Below are 15,016 nucleotides of genomic sequence, written 5' to 3' on the forward strand. Positions count from 1 at the left end.
AATATAGAAAATAAAAAATATTGAATTAAAAAATTTCGAAATTTTCGTATAAATAAAAAAATAATCTTAGCCCTAGCCTTAACCCGTAAACCAATTTTTTATTTATACTAAAATTTCGACATTTTTTAATTGGATATTTTTTATTTTCTATATTTTTTATTTTTGATAAAAATGAGGGTTACCATTCTAACTTGCTCAGTACGAATTCCGTCGAATGAGGTAAACAAGTTTGTGCATGTTTGTCTTATTCCTGTCGGTGTGTGCTGTATTTTAATCTTATATAAGAGCGCGTAATACTTCTTTTATTTTCATTAGCGTTTTCACACGCAATCGTTAGAAAGTTTTTTAAGCTCGATACTTTACTCTCGTATTTGTAAAGACAAAACCATGTCGGAAGCAAAAAAGAAGAGACGGCAATACAGTGCGGAATATATTAAATACGGATTTGTTGAAAATCCCACAAATCCATCTTCGCCTATGTGCCTTCTTTGTCAAAAAACATTTTCAAATGAAGCGATGAAGCCTTCTAGGCTACAAGATCATTTGAATAAAATGCATCCAGATAAGAAAGAAAAAAATGTGGCCTATTTTCAAGACCTGGAAAAGAAGTACATAGCTCAGCCAACTGTATCAAAACTTTTTTCAGCGGCTTCTAAGCAAGACGATGACAGACTTCGAGCCTCGTACAATATCTCTTTGTTAATTGCTCAAACAGGCAAACCACACACTATTGGAGAAGAGTTAATTTTACCGGCAATAAAAGAAGTAATAACTACTGTGCTCCATAAACCAGCGGCAGATATTATTCGAAAAATTCCTTTGAGCAATAGTTCTGTGCAAAGACGAATTGATGAAATGGCTGAAAATATTGAAGACTCATTGTGCAATCATCTGAAGACTAGTCAATTCTCAATTCAGTTGGATGAGTCCACTTTACCAACTAATGAACCACTATTGTTGTCATACGTGAGGTTTATTAAAGATGAGAAAATATGTCAAGAACTATTATTTGCTAGAAATTTAGAGACAGATACAACCAGAGAAACCATATTTAATACACTGGAAAAGTTTTGTGATGAGAAAGAAATTCCCTTGAAGAATATTATATCAGCTGCTACGGATGGCGCTCCGGCTATGACAGGGCGTCACAAAGGCTTCATAGCGTACTTAAAAAATAAAATTCCAGATGTGCTCGCTGTTCATTGCGTCATTCATCGACAACATTTGGTTGCGAGAAATTTGAGTGAACGGCTGTTTCAATCACTGCAACATGTCATCAAAGCAGTCAATAAAATCCGAAAGAGCTCTTTAAATGACAGATTATTTAATCAGCTTTGTGTTGTTAATGATGAAGATTTCAACCGATTGCTGTTTTACACAGAAGTGCGTTGGCTATCAAGAGGTACTTGTCTGACTCGATTTTATAATCTGTTTGACTCTGTGATAGAGTTCTTGGAAAACAAAGGCACAGAATTGCGCAACAACCTCATCACATCAAAGAATGATATTGCGTACTTGACAGACCTGTATAAATTGTTTAATGATATCAATCTCCAACTTCAAGGTGATGACTTGAACTTGATTAAAACAAAAAATATCGTTGCTGCTTTCGTAGCCAAACTGCTCTTACACAAGAAAAACATCGGCAGACGTGAGTTTCACAATTTCCCTAATTTATCAGCAGTACCCTTCATCAACGACGACTTGCTTGTTTACTGCCAACATTTGGAGAACCTCCACAGTGATTTCAAAGAACGGTTCCAGGACATTTTAAAATTGGAAATACCGGACTGGGTGTAGGATCCTTTATCAAATGTCAACACAGCAGGATCATCCCAGCTTGAGGAAGAACTTATAGAACTGACAACGAACGAGGAAATAAAAATCAAATTCAAAAATGGCTACCAAGAATATTGGCTACAAAAGCCAATCCCACAATTGTACCCTGGATTGTGGTCGATTGTTCAACGATTTTTGGTAGCATTCCCATCGTCATATTTGTGTGAACGTGGATTTAGTGCTGTGGCAACACTGCTAACTAAAAAGAGGAATCGTTTGCATGTTACCGAACGCGGTGACTTACGGCTGTTTTTGAGTAAATCATCAGATTCATCCTTCACATTAGATAAGTTTTAAAATTTTAATTGAAATGTTTGTGTTAATTTGAATAAAAGTCTTTTTAAATATTATAAAGTTGCGTTTTTATTGCTCCCGTTAGAATGTCTGAAAAGTTTCAACTCAGAAACAGGATAAGACACATATGGCACTCTATAATTAAAGTAATGAATGCGTTTGTGATTTTTAAGATGTGGTAAAGTTAAAAATTTTGGGGGGCGCTAGAAAATAATTGATTCTCAAAGTGGGCGGTAGACAAAATAAGTTTGAGAACTCCTGCTGTATAGAGAAAATGTGCTTTGGAACAACACTAGAAAGCCAAGAGTTGTATGGTGCTCAGTGGTTACCACTACTACCCCACCACAGCAGAGTATTGGAATTGAATCTCACAGGACCAAAAACTGTATATGTGAATTTGCTTGTTTTCCCTTTGTCTGTGGGTTTTTTTTTTCAGCTGGTACTGAAAAACCCGAAAAACATGAAAACATCTTTGAATTAACCCAGACTGAGTCTCTGCAAGTATTAAGGTGTCAGAGAAAAAACACTGAATAGCTCAGGTTTGCCATTTACAAAACCAATAAGATGAATTGCAGAGGTAAACAAATCCTGATTTGATATAGCTACTTGATTGTTCTGTGCATTACACTATTTCAGAAAGACAAGGCAAATATGGCCATGGCACAAACAAATCAATCTATTGTAACTAATATGGGGCACCACCAAGCCCCAAACCCCAGGCACAACGACACCCAACACAGCAATGGATTCAAATACTGTATGGCCTTTTTCATTACCTATATTGTCTTGACAAAATGCAAGCAAGAACAAAGTATAATCAGTACAGAAATACAATCCTCTTCCTCCTCTCGCCTCCCAGCAAGCCTTGTCCACTGCCTCCGGACTTGAGAGCAACTCCTTTTACCTTTATGATCATCGGATGGGAGTCAAAAAGTAGTGCCCCCTGGTGGAGCACATGGAAATCAACAGGGCTGTACTGTAGGATTCTAACTCCCATGATGCCCTGTAGGTATCAAAAGGGGACCTGAATCCTAAGGAAGGTGTTCCCAGCTGTATTGGGGGGATACAGTATCCACATACTGTTGTCTCTCCAGATCCTTCCAACATAGGCCTCCCTGCCCTGTGGTCAGAGAGCTTTTTATTCCATTATCTTTTATAATGTCAAGGATTCATACTTGGGGGCGTCCATCCATCCCTTGTGGTATTTACATTATATGGTGTCAGACTGATGCCAGCACACTCAAGCATGTAGACAAGGCCCCAAGAACATTTGGACAATGTGTGTTACAATGAAATAACTGTTTCTCCAGTTGAACCATTATCAGTGCATTGAGAATGTATTTCTTTCTTTCTGCACATTTTATTGTTCTGTAGATTTAATTATAAATTGATCAATCTACACTCAGTAGCCAATAGTATCAACATTAAAACATGTTTTCAGAAAGGTCTGCAAGTTTATTAAAAATCAACAACTGATTCCTCTCATTTATATAATTATTCAGACTCTTTGCTGTGGCAGTCCAAATGGTGCTCAGATCATTCGGTTTGCTTTAATTCTGCTTGAGTTGTGTTTAGAACTTGGAGTCCACCTCTGACAAACTGAACTGATAGGATATCGTTTAAAAAGTCTGACACCTGTGTATACCTTGGTATAAGGTACCAAACGTTTAAATGCATTTCAGGACAAAAAGTCCAAGGATCTCTCTGTAATAAAACTGTTGAGGCATATGTCCCGACAAGGGTAAAAAAAACATTTCTATAGCTCCGACTGTTCCCTATCGAGTAAAGGGCCTATGAAAGCCTACTTGGACTCTGACAGCACAAGCAAAATGATTCTTTGGCCTGATGAGACAAAAACTGAACTCTCTGGGCAAAATTCCAGGCACTATGCATAGCACTGCTTATTACCTGCCTAATACCATCTCTACAGTGAAGTATCACACTGTGGTGATTCTTCTCAGAGGTAGGAATGAGGACACAGCTCAGAATTGAGAGGAAAACGAATGTTGCCAAATATAGAGGTCCTTAAAGAAATACTGCTCCAGAGGGTACGCAACCTCAGACTGGGGTGACAGTTCACCTTCTAGCATGACAATGACTAGGAGCATACAGCCAACACTAAAAAAAAGGGAAATGGCAGGATGTTACATTTATAAAAATGTATTTATTTATTTTATATTACTAGGGGGCTTTGTTCCCTGCTCGCTTCGCTCGCCAACCCCCGTGTTTGGTTTTCAGGATACACACTTTTAAGATTTTTTTTTTCTTTGAATTGTTGCTATTTCATTAGTTTCACTTTTATTTCAGAACTTCTGTAAAAACAATATTTGTAATCTTGCCAGTCCCAATATGCTGAATCTTTTTAATGAGGTCAGGACAGGTTTATCTGTTTGGAATTTCAGTACAGACAAAACGATCTACATCATCAGCAGTTAATTATTTTTTTTTTACAAAGTAAAAAAGTAAGTAGAGTTCTGCATTGGACTCCTGTCTGTAAAGTCGTGCTATTTTCCTCTCACAGTTCCAAAAGTACATGGGGTTACCAAGGTGATACCCCAGCTTTTGTCTAGGTTTTTGTACAAGGACTAGACAGAACGTTTTTGACTCCTGGGGTAAATTTAGCTTTTTAAATAAGCAGACAGATAAATATATATACATTAACAAAGTAACCAATAAATGCATGTGCGGTAAACTCCATTTTTGAAATTCTCAAGATTCTTTATTTGTCACATCCATAGTTATACAGGACAATACGCAGTGAAATGCATCCTGATCCGCTTATCAAAAACTGTGCAAAGTTAGAAGAATATCAGTTAGATTAACAAAAAGTCATAGATTGAAAGATAACAGTATAGTAGAACATAATAAATAAGTATAATTATGTGAATAAAGTAGAATTAAGTGTTAAGGTGCAATAGTGTAGTAATTATTGTGCAAAACCAAAGTTAGACTGGTGCATAGTTAAATGAGGCAGTTTGTTGGTTTGCGCTACTGCGATCTTTACTTTCTTTTTTTATATTTTCTAATTTTCCTACTTTCATATCCTTTAACTTTCTCCATATGTGCATAGCACCGTTTTTTTTTTTTTTGTTTTTTTTTGAGCCTTTCTAATTTCACTGGTTTCATAGTCTCTAACCTGCTCTGCATGTGTTTAGCATCAACTATTGTAAACGTCTTTGTAAAGTTCTACTTTGTCATTTTACTCATTGTCTTTTAATTCTGAGCCGTACAGTACAATACATAGAACAGAATAAATCCTCAATACAATATAAAAATAAAAATTCTAGAAGTACGGAGTAGAATTTCACATTAGATGATATCACATAATATGATTTGGCTTTGTTTTAAGTCCTGGAGACCTAATTCATCAAGTTGCCGCCCCCATTTTGCCATTCCACATCTGAAATAGCACTAATCCGATGAAATGGACCCCTCATTCCCATGTCCCCATTCATCAGGGATGACTTTACCTTAGGCAGGCAATCTACAATTTAAAGAGATTGTTATTTTCTTGTGAATTGTTACATACTGTATGCATTATTTTCACTTTTACTTTTGTAAAAACAATACTTGTCCTTTATTTTCGGCCATGTGTCTGGTTAAATCTTTCTTCCCAGACGTATAATACTGCTCGTGTTGTGAAGGGTGTTGCGGCTGAACGTACGCTAAGTATATGCCTTTGGATCATTTGCTGTCTTTTTGCTGCTTGCTAGCTGCCTCTTCTGCCTGTCGCATGTCGTTCTTTTAAGAGCTCTGAGCACACGATGCTTGCCTGCCAAAAGCAATCCAACAACCGCTAGCTTAGAGGTCTGGTGACTTGTTTTAAATGATGGCTCACTGCCTGGTCTCGCGTGACGTTGTTAAAGCAATACCTGTCTTATTACTGGCCCCAGGCGTGTTTGAATTTTTTCTTGCAGGATGTATAATGCTGCTCGCATTCAGTAAGGGGGGGCTGGAGTTATAGCTGCTGTCGCGCTGCCCTTCGTTCTCTTTAAAGCCTGTACAGCCGCTGTCCTTTTTGCTACGGCCCTGGGACAATCTCTTGGTAACAAGTCTCATGTTTACGGTCCCCGCGAGACGCACCGTGGCAAGTCTCCTTGGTCTCACGGGTCTTTTAAATGTCTTTCGAGATTATCACTTATCATAGCCTTGCATTTGCTTTCCATTCCAGGATTTCCTTTTATATTTATTTATATATATATATATATATATATATATATATATATATATATATATATATATATATATATATATATATATATATATATATATATAGAGAGAGAGAGAGAGAGAGAGAGAGAGAGAGAGAGAGAGAGAGAGAGAGAGAGAGAGAGAGAGAGAGAGAGAGAGAGATGTATAGTTTATGTTCCACTTTTGAACATAACTCAATCACGTTTAATTTACTGAATCTTGTGCGGTCATTTAGGTAGAAGTCAAAATAGTTATATTTAGTCCTCACCGGAAATTAATACACACCAAGTGGATTCATTGTCAGCAGAGGTTGGATAATCTGGCAGTAAAGTTGCGTGACTTTCAAAGAAGCAACAGGTTGTGGGTCTGAGTTACTGTCACAGGTTAAGAGCAAAAGGTTAGCAAAATAAAAGTTAAAAAAAAAAAAAAAACACACACACACAAAGAAATATTCATATATTCATTTAAAACACTTAATCACACAGACTAACATTACTCTGTTTTGCATTTTTGCTTTGTATTCTCTTTTAATGTTATATCAAAACTATGCTCACTAACTACTGTCACAAGTCAGTAAATGTACTACTAAGTTGTCTAGATTTACTTGCTTAGTACAGGTACACTTACGTACTTACAAAAACAAAGGTTCTGACTTTCGCTACGGGTCAACAACTTTCAGCATTGCTGTTCATTAGTATTATCTTAACATTGCTCAACCTGATAATGCTATTAATACAGACAAATAAATAATACACCCGAATACAATACGATACAATGCAGTTGCCGAATTTGCTTGTTTGAGAATTAAAAATATATATATATTTTCATATTTAGTTATACATTGGTAATGGCATTCTGGCACAGCCAAAGAAGGAGGAGTGTTCTTGCACAACTGTTGTACATTTCAGCTTTTGAATACTAATCTTTTAGTAATGATATACATTACTTTTTTTTATTTTAATCTGACATGCCATTTTTTTCAGTGAAGACAATCCTGGAGTGAGTCTGGGATAAGTCTCGGAATGTCCTTGAGTGGCCCACAGACCAGACTTACAACCCATGTTAACATCTGTGGAGAGACCTGAAGATGGCAGATTACAGAAGCATTCTATCCAATCTTATGGAGCTTGAAAGGATTTGTCAGGAGGAATGGGATAAACTGTCCAAATCCAGGTTTGTAAAGCTTGAAGGGATTTGCCCAAGAAGACTTGAAGTTGTATTTACTGCCAAAAGGATTTCTACAAAGTATTGAATAAAGGGTCAGAGTACATGTACAAATGAGAGATTTCAGTTTTGTTTTTTATTGGCACCCTGCCCGGGATTGGTTCCCTGCCTTGTGCCCTGTGTTGGCTGGGATTGGCTCCAGCAGACCCCCGTGACCCTGTGTTCGGATTCAGCGGGTTGGAAAATGGATGGATGGATGGATGTTCATATTTTTCCTAAAATATGTTTTCACTTTGTCATTATAGATTATTGAATGTACATTGAAGGGCACAAATGAGTAATGTATCCATTTAAAATGAAACCTACAAACACAATATAGGGTGTAGAAAGTGAAGGCATCTGAATACTTTCTGAATCCATTGCATTTCACAAGATTACCTTCTAGCTGGTTATTAATCCATTGTACAACACAGCCATGGCACACCCTCAGAGCCTGTCAAATTACCATCACCAATGAATTAACCTGCTTATGTTGGGGTTTGGGAAGAAAACTAAGTTACCATGCAAGACATTGGTGGAATGAGCTAGAAAGTGACTGGGAAGGAATTCAGATACATTATTCTGGGGCTATGAGGTAGCAGCACTGCTTCTGTAGATTCATAATAAATATTTCAACATAGCAGAAAAAAGACGATTGTTGCGAACTGGCAATTGAAAGGTATGGCTAATGGTTTGGGTTCAGCTATTAAACAGTTATGCCAGTAGTTAGTACCATGAAAATTGGTTTTAGATGAAGGATAATAAAAGCTGGTTCTTTCATACCATGAAGGTTACAGTGTTTCAGGGTTGATGGATTTTTAATCAAATAGTTTAAGATCTTATCTGTGTGACATGAACCACCATAAGAAATGAAAATAGGAACAGAAAAGCCTCCATTAGTCAAAGTGGAAAAACAAACTGCTTGGAGCCCCTTGATATTTTCCTTCCTCTAGTGAGCGACTTTTGTATAAGCAGTCTGGCCCAAAGCTACAACTCCAGTCCTAATCACTAACTGCAAGCTTGAGCAAGTTATTAAACCCACTGGGACTTCAGCCTTATTCATTGTTGAAAGTGCCATTAAACATTCCTTATTATGAATGGTTCAATAAAGAAAAGTTTTCATATTTGCCTGGATCTGTTTCCTGCCTCTCACTCAGTACTGCTGGGATAGGCTCTGGACTCAAGAGGCCATGAAGTGAATTAATTGAGCCTGAGAATGACCAAATGGCTTATGTTAATATATTATTGTGAAAAAGGACAGAGTTTATCCCAGTGCTATCAAGCACAAGGAAGGAACCTGGGGTGGGTACCAGTGCATCACACTGTATACTCTTACATTTGTTGCCTTTTCCAGGACACTTTCACATACTTTTCAGTCAATCTTAGTTACTGGGCTTAATCATCTCTTACATACATTTAATACCCAAGGGACAGACAGTGGTGATTGGAGCGGATTTCAATGGACATTTTTGAAGAGAAACAGAGGAGGTGATGGGTAGGTATGGCGTCAAGGAAATGAATGAAGAAGGTCAGAGGATAATGGATTTTGCAAAAAGGATGGACATGTGTGTGGTGAATAAGTATTTTAAGAAGAGGGAGGAACATAGGGTGACGTACAAGAGTGGAGGAAGATGCACACAGGTAGATTATATCCTATGCAGAATGGTCAATCTGAAGGGGATCGAAGACTGCAAAGTGGTGGCAGAGGAAAGTGTAGTTAGGCAGCATATGATGGTGATCTGTAGGATGACATTGGAGATCAAGAAGAGGAGGAGAGTGGGGGCAGAGCCAAGGATCAAATGGTGAAAGATGAAAAAGGAAGACTGCAAGGTTGAGTTTAGAGAGGAGGTAAGAAGGGTACTGGGTAGCAATGAAGAGTTATTAGACAGCTGAGCAACTACAGCAGAAGTAGTAAGGGTGACAGCAAGAAGGGTGCTTGGAGTGACATCTGGACAGAGGAAGGAGGAAAAGGAAACCTGGTGGTGGAATGGGGAAGTACAGGAGAGGCAAAGAAGAAGTGGGACAGTCAGAGAGATGAAGAAAGTAGACAAGAGTGCAAGGAGATAAGGTGCAAGGTGAAGAGAGAGGTGGCAAAGGATTAAGAAAAGGCATATAAGTTGTATGAGAGGTTGGACACTAAGGAGGGAGAAAAGGACCTGTACAGATTGGCTAGACAGAGGGACCGAGCTGAGGAAGATGTGCAGCAGGTTACGGTGATAAAGGATAAAGATGGAAACATACTCACAAGCGAGGAAGGTGTGTTGAGAAGATGGAAAGAGTACTTTGAGAGGCTGATGAATGAACAGAATGAGAGAGAGAAAGAGAGAAAAAAGGTTGGATGATGTGGCGATAGTGAATCAGGAAGTGCAATGAATTGGCAAGGAGGAAGTAAGGAGAGCTATGAAGAGAATGAAGTATGGAAAAGCTGTTGGTCCAGATGACATACCTGTGGAAGCATGGAGGTGTTTAGAAGACATGGCAGTGGAGTTTTTAACCAGATTGTTTAATGGAATCTTGGAAAGTGAGAGGATGCCTGAGGAGTGGAGTAAAAGTGTACTGGTACCAATTTTTAAGAAAATGGGGAATGTGCAAAGTTGTAATAACTACAGGGGCATAAAACTGATGAGCCACAGCATGAAGTTATAGGAAAGAGTAGTGGAAGCTAGGTTAAGAAGGAAGATGATGATTAGTGAGCGGCAGTATGGTTCCATGCCAAGAAAGAGCACCACAAATGCGATGTTTGCTCTGAGGGTGTTGATGGAGAAGTATAGAGAAGGTCAGAAGGAGTTACATTGGGTCTTTGTGGACCTGGAGAAAGCATATGACAGAGTGCCTCGAGAGGAGCTGTGGTATTGTATGAAAAAGTTGGAAGTGGCGTAAGAATTGTACAGGATATGTACAAGGGAAGTGTGACAGTGGTGAAGTCAGCGGTAGGAGTGACGGATGCATTCAATATGGAGGTGGGATTACATCAGGGAACGGCTCTGAGCCCTTTCTTATTTGCAATGGTGATGGACAGGTTGACAGATGAGATTAGACAGGAGTCCCCATGGACTATGATGTTTGCTGAAGACATTGTGATCTGTAGCGAGAGTAGGGAGCAGGTCAAGAAGACCCTAGAGACGTGGAGATATGCTATGGAGAGGAGAAGAATGAAGGTCAGTAGGAACAAGACAGAATACATGTGGATAAATGAGAGGGAAGTCAGTGGAATGGTGACGATGCAGGGAGTACAGTGGGCGAAGGTGGATGAGTTTAAATACTTGGAATCAACAGAGAGTAATGGGAATTGTGGAAGAGAGGTGAAAAACAGAGTGAAGGCAGGATGGAATGGGTGGAGAAGAGTGTCAGGAGTAATTTGAGACAGACGGGTATCAGCAAGAGTGAAAGGGAAGGTCTACAAGACGGTAGTGTGACCACCTATGTTATATGGGTTGGAGACGGTGGCACTGACCAGAAAGCAGGAGACAGAGCTGGAGGTAGCAGAGTTAAAGATGCTAAGATTTCCATTGAGTGTGACAACGATGGACAGGATTAGAAATGAGTATTTTAGAGGGTCAGCTCAGGTTGGATGGTTGGGAGACAAAGTCAGAGAGGCGAGATTGCATTGGTTTGGACAAGTGCAGAGGAGAGATGCTGGGTATATTGGGAAAAGGATGTTAAAAGATAGAGCTGCCAGGAAAGAGGAAAAGAGGAATGGCTAAAAGGAGGTTTATGGATGTGCTGAGAGAGGACATGCAGGTGGTGGATGTGACAGAGCAAGATGTAGAGAACAGGAAGACATGGAACAAGATGATGGGAGAAGCCAAAAAAAGAAGATATATATTTAATGTATTGGAAGTACTGTGTGATGTAATTTGCTTTGATATATGCTCTGACAGAAGGGCAACATAAAAAAGAATCAATTAATGAACTGATGGCGTGGTAGTTAAAACTGTTATCCTGAAGAACGTGTGACCACTTCACAGAAATGTTGTTCGGATACAGTGCCTCTTAAATTGCTTCGACTATCTTCAGACAAGATTAATAAATGAAAGTTCCTGCTATAGACAAATAACTAGCAGGTTAGGCTCTGGATTTCAACAGCCCTGGTGATGATTAATTGCTTGATTTATGATATTAACACCAAAACAAAATCATCAGGATCCCACAAAACACAAATGCAGAAGTAGCACTGATGTTTATAGTGTTTTGAGAATGTTTATGGCCTTAGTGCCTTGAACTATTCAGTAGAAGCGTGTCAAGAATCACTATTGGGGCTCCTCCTTATCAATAGCAATACACTGCAAAATGCAACACTGTAATGTGACTACCAAGTCAAAAGTTTTCTTTCCTTTTAGTCAGTCTGGTGTATATACTATTTACTTACTGAGTTTCTGTAAAAAGCCAGATTTCCCCCTGGGAGCAAATAACATTCTTCTATACGGTAAACATTCACCATATTGACTATTTCTAGGTCATAAACTACACTGGCAGATGTTCACTTGATTTAAAGTAAATATTTTTATTTACATTAATCGCTCATTTGACATCTATGATGTTTTATTAATTTTATCCTTGACATAAACTATTGATACAGTTAGAATCTAACATGATTATTAGTGGTAGCACAGTAACAGAAACACAGAGCAGAGCCAGGTTTGGGATCAGAGTGGATTTTTTACATTATCCCTCTTTCTGTGTGGATTTTTCACAGGTGCTCTAGCTTCCTCCCACATTCTGAAGATGTGCAATTTGGATTGTGTGGTGTTTTTAAATTGGTCTTGAATAAAAGATTACAGGTATCTGGGTGTGAGGGTGCACTGCAATGAACTCGCAACCATCTCGATTGTTATATACTGGAAATAAAGTTTCACACAACTGTGAAAAAAAGAATAAGCCGGTACTGGGAAAAAGATCAGTTAGGCAAAAGAAATACTGGTGTTCGACAGACAGGGCAGGTGCTTCTCTTCATTAACCAGAGGGTGATGCATTTTAAATGAAATTTATGATGACACAGAAGTTGGCACATTTGTTGTTTTTCTTCTTCTTCACTTCTACTCATGATACAAATAGAGCAAGTATTAGCAGCTCCATTGTCATCCGGATTTCCTGCTTGCAGGATATCGCTTTGGTATATGTAATTTCCATTCATGTTTACTGCTAAATATTCTGTAATTTCAAATAAGTGAAGAGGGGTTTTCTTTAGAGTTGCGGAATGAATGGCTGCTTGACTCACTGTGGAAGTGCTGGGTGTAAAGTTGGGGACACCTCCCTCCATTATATTAGACATATTTTCTCTCTCTAAAAGCTGGACACGAATATTTCCCTCTGCCACCAGCTTAGTTGTGGGAAGTGTTCCGGTAGTCATCAGAAGGAATAAGGCATCTAAAGCCATCATGCTGGTTTGAAAGATTGCTGTATCAGACTCTTCACTGATAGGAATACATACCTGACAGGAATAAATCCAAATACCTTGTATATTAAAACAGGAGTGTGTGTGTAAACCATAAGGAGGTATACTCTGCATGTGAGAATCACCAGCTCCTTCCTCACAGGAATACATTTCCTCATTTTTGCTTCTACTGCCTCGTTCTATCAAAGTCATACCTCTGTGCTGTTTAAGGAGTATAGCAGGACTTTCTGTGAATGAATGTTCACACCTTACAGGATCCATTTCTATAGAAGAATGAAATCTTTCAAAGATGCCATCTGGTTTCATACTTGGTGATGAAATGAAAATATTAAAGGTCTTTCTTTTGAAAAGCATCCGTTGCATGGATATCACAGAAGGTAAGCAGAACTGGTCCTGCTGAATATTAAAAAAAAAAATCAAAGTCTGAAATCTCTGCAGTAGTACATGGAAAGATGGTGAAAAAATTGAATATCAATTGTGTAATGTTTTATTCATCCATCCATTTTCTTTATAATGGCACCCTGACCAGGGGTTGTTTCTGCCTTGTGGACAATGTTTTATATGAGGCTACTATTTTCTGAATGCTCTGTAAACATAACTGTTAATATCTGTGTTGTTTTCTTTTTCAATTTGATGGTACCTTGGATGCAATTCAAAATGTTGAAGTAAATAAGTTCATTGAGAAAAATAAATTACAGGATGAATCTCCAGTGCAGGTTGCTCAGCTTAAAAATTTCTCAGATAGAGGTGAGAAATTATTGTTTTGCATTTTTGGCTTTGCAACATCATTTAACTGAAGCTTTTCCAATGTATTGTGTATTTGATAATACTATATGGATGACACTGCTAATTTACCACACAACAAAGATGTACTATTGCAAAAAGAACTGCTGCTAGATACATGGACATTAATTGCCAACATGCTTTCCTAAAGACACAATGATTACACGTCAATGTTTCTAAGTCACAGTACTGCACAACATAAATCCAGTCCCAACAGCTAAGGAGACAGTTTAAACAGAGCAATTAATCTTCAGGTACAAGACCATCTACATGACAACACAGGGTGTAACCAATTTGTTATTACGGTCTCACTGAGGAGTTACTACACTAATCCATGTTCCATATATGGGGTAAAAACCAATTGGAACAACAGCACAAATGCAAATGTAGCACCAAATGGATAAATAAAAAGGATCTATTGTAGACAAAGAGACAACTTATGCAAAATAACTGATGGGCATCTAATGGCAGAGTACCAACATTGTGCCAAGAAAGGCAGATTAGAATGCACAGCTCAGCAAACCTTGTCCATGCATGGGTATGGCAAGTGAAGGCCAAACATATATTCTCATTGGAAAATAAAAGGGTGTAATTATCATGTACTAAAGACAAACTTCAAAAGCATCAAATGGTCTGATGAATTCCACTTTGTGCCAACTCATGCTAATTGGAAATACAGTATTACTAAAGACACTAGGAGCCCATGATTCATTGCTACTGGAGTCAGTTAGGCAAGCTGCTGGTGGTGTAATGGTGTGTGATGTGTTTTAGCAGCACAAAATGAGTCACCAGATACCTGTTAAACAATTTTTGAATAGTGCAGGATAGCTAAACATTGATGTCAGTAAATTGCATCCATTCAAGGTATCAATGTGGCCCTCTGTTAAAAAAAAAAGAAAAAGAAAAAAGAAATAAAAAATATTATATATATGTGCAAAGTACTACATGTGGGAAAATGAAAAAGCAATTATAAACACAAGATGGGAGACACTGTCCTACTGGAGGGAACCTCTGAAAATGAATTTGGGTTTTACTTTGACACAATATTTTCATTATCCAAGCAATGCGAAGAAGTGATTTCAAATAAAATGTTATATTGTAGAAAGTGGTGAATATAAATCAAGGGACGTTAAACTTAAGATTATATAATGCAGTTGTGAGACCGCATCTGGAGTATTGTGTGCAGTTCTAGTCACCACGGTACAAAAAGGACATAGCCCAAGTACATCTCAACAACTAATGACATGTCCTCCTCTGACAGACTCAAGAGAATGAATCCAGTTAGTTTCGAGCTGAGGAGACTTAATGGGG

At 38.2% G+C, this 15,016-nt stretch overlaps 1 pseudogene; it reads left to right on the forward strand.

Annotated features, from left to right (window-relative positions):
- The first annotated feature begins 387 nt into the window (after positions 1 to 387).
- LOC114658422 (SCAN domain-containing protein 3-like) lies at positions 388 to 2,136 on the forward strand (annotated as a pseudogene).
- The last annotated feature ends 12,880 nt before the right edge of the window (positions 2,137 to 15,016 follow it).

This window comes from Erpetoichthys calabaricus, chromosome 10, assembly GCF_900747795.2.
Source record: "Erpetoichthys calabaricus chromosome 10, fErpCal1.3, whole genome shotgun sequence".
Lineage (NCBI taxonomy): Eukaryota > Metazoa > Chordata > Cladistia > Polypteriformes > Polypteridae > Erpetoichthys > Erpetoichthys calabaricus.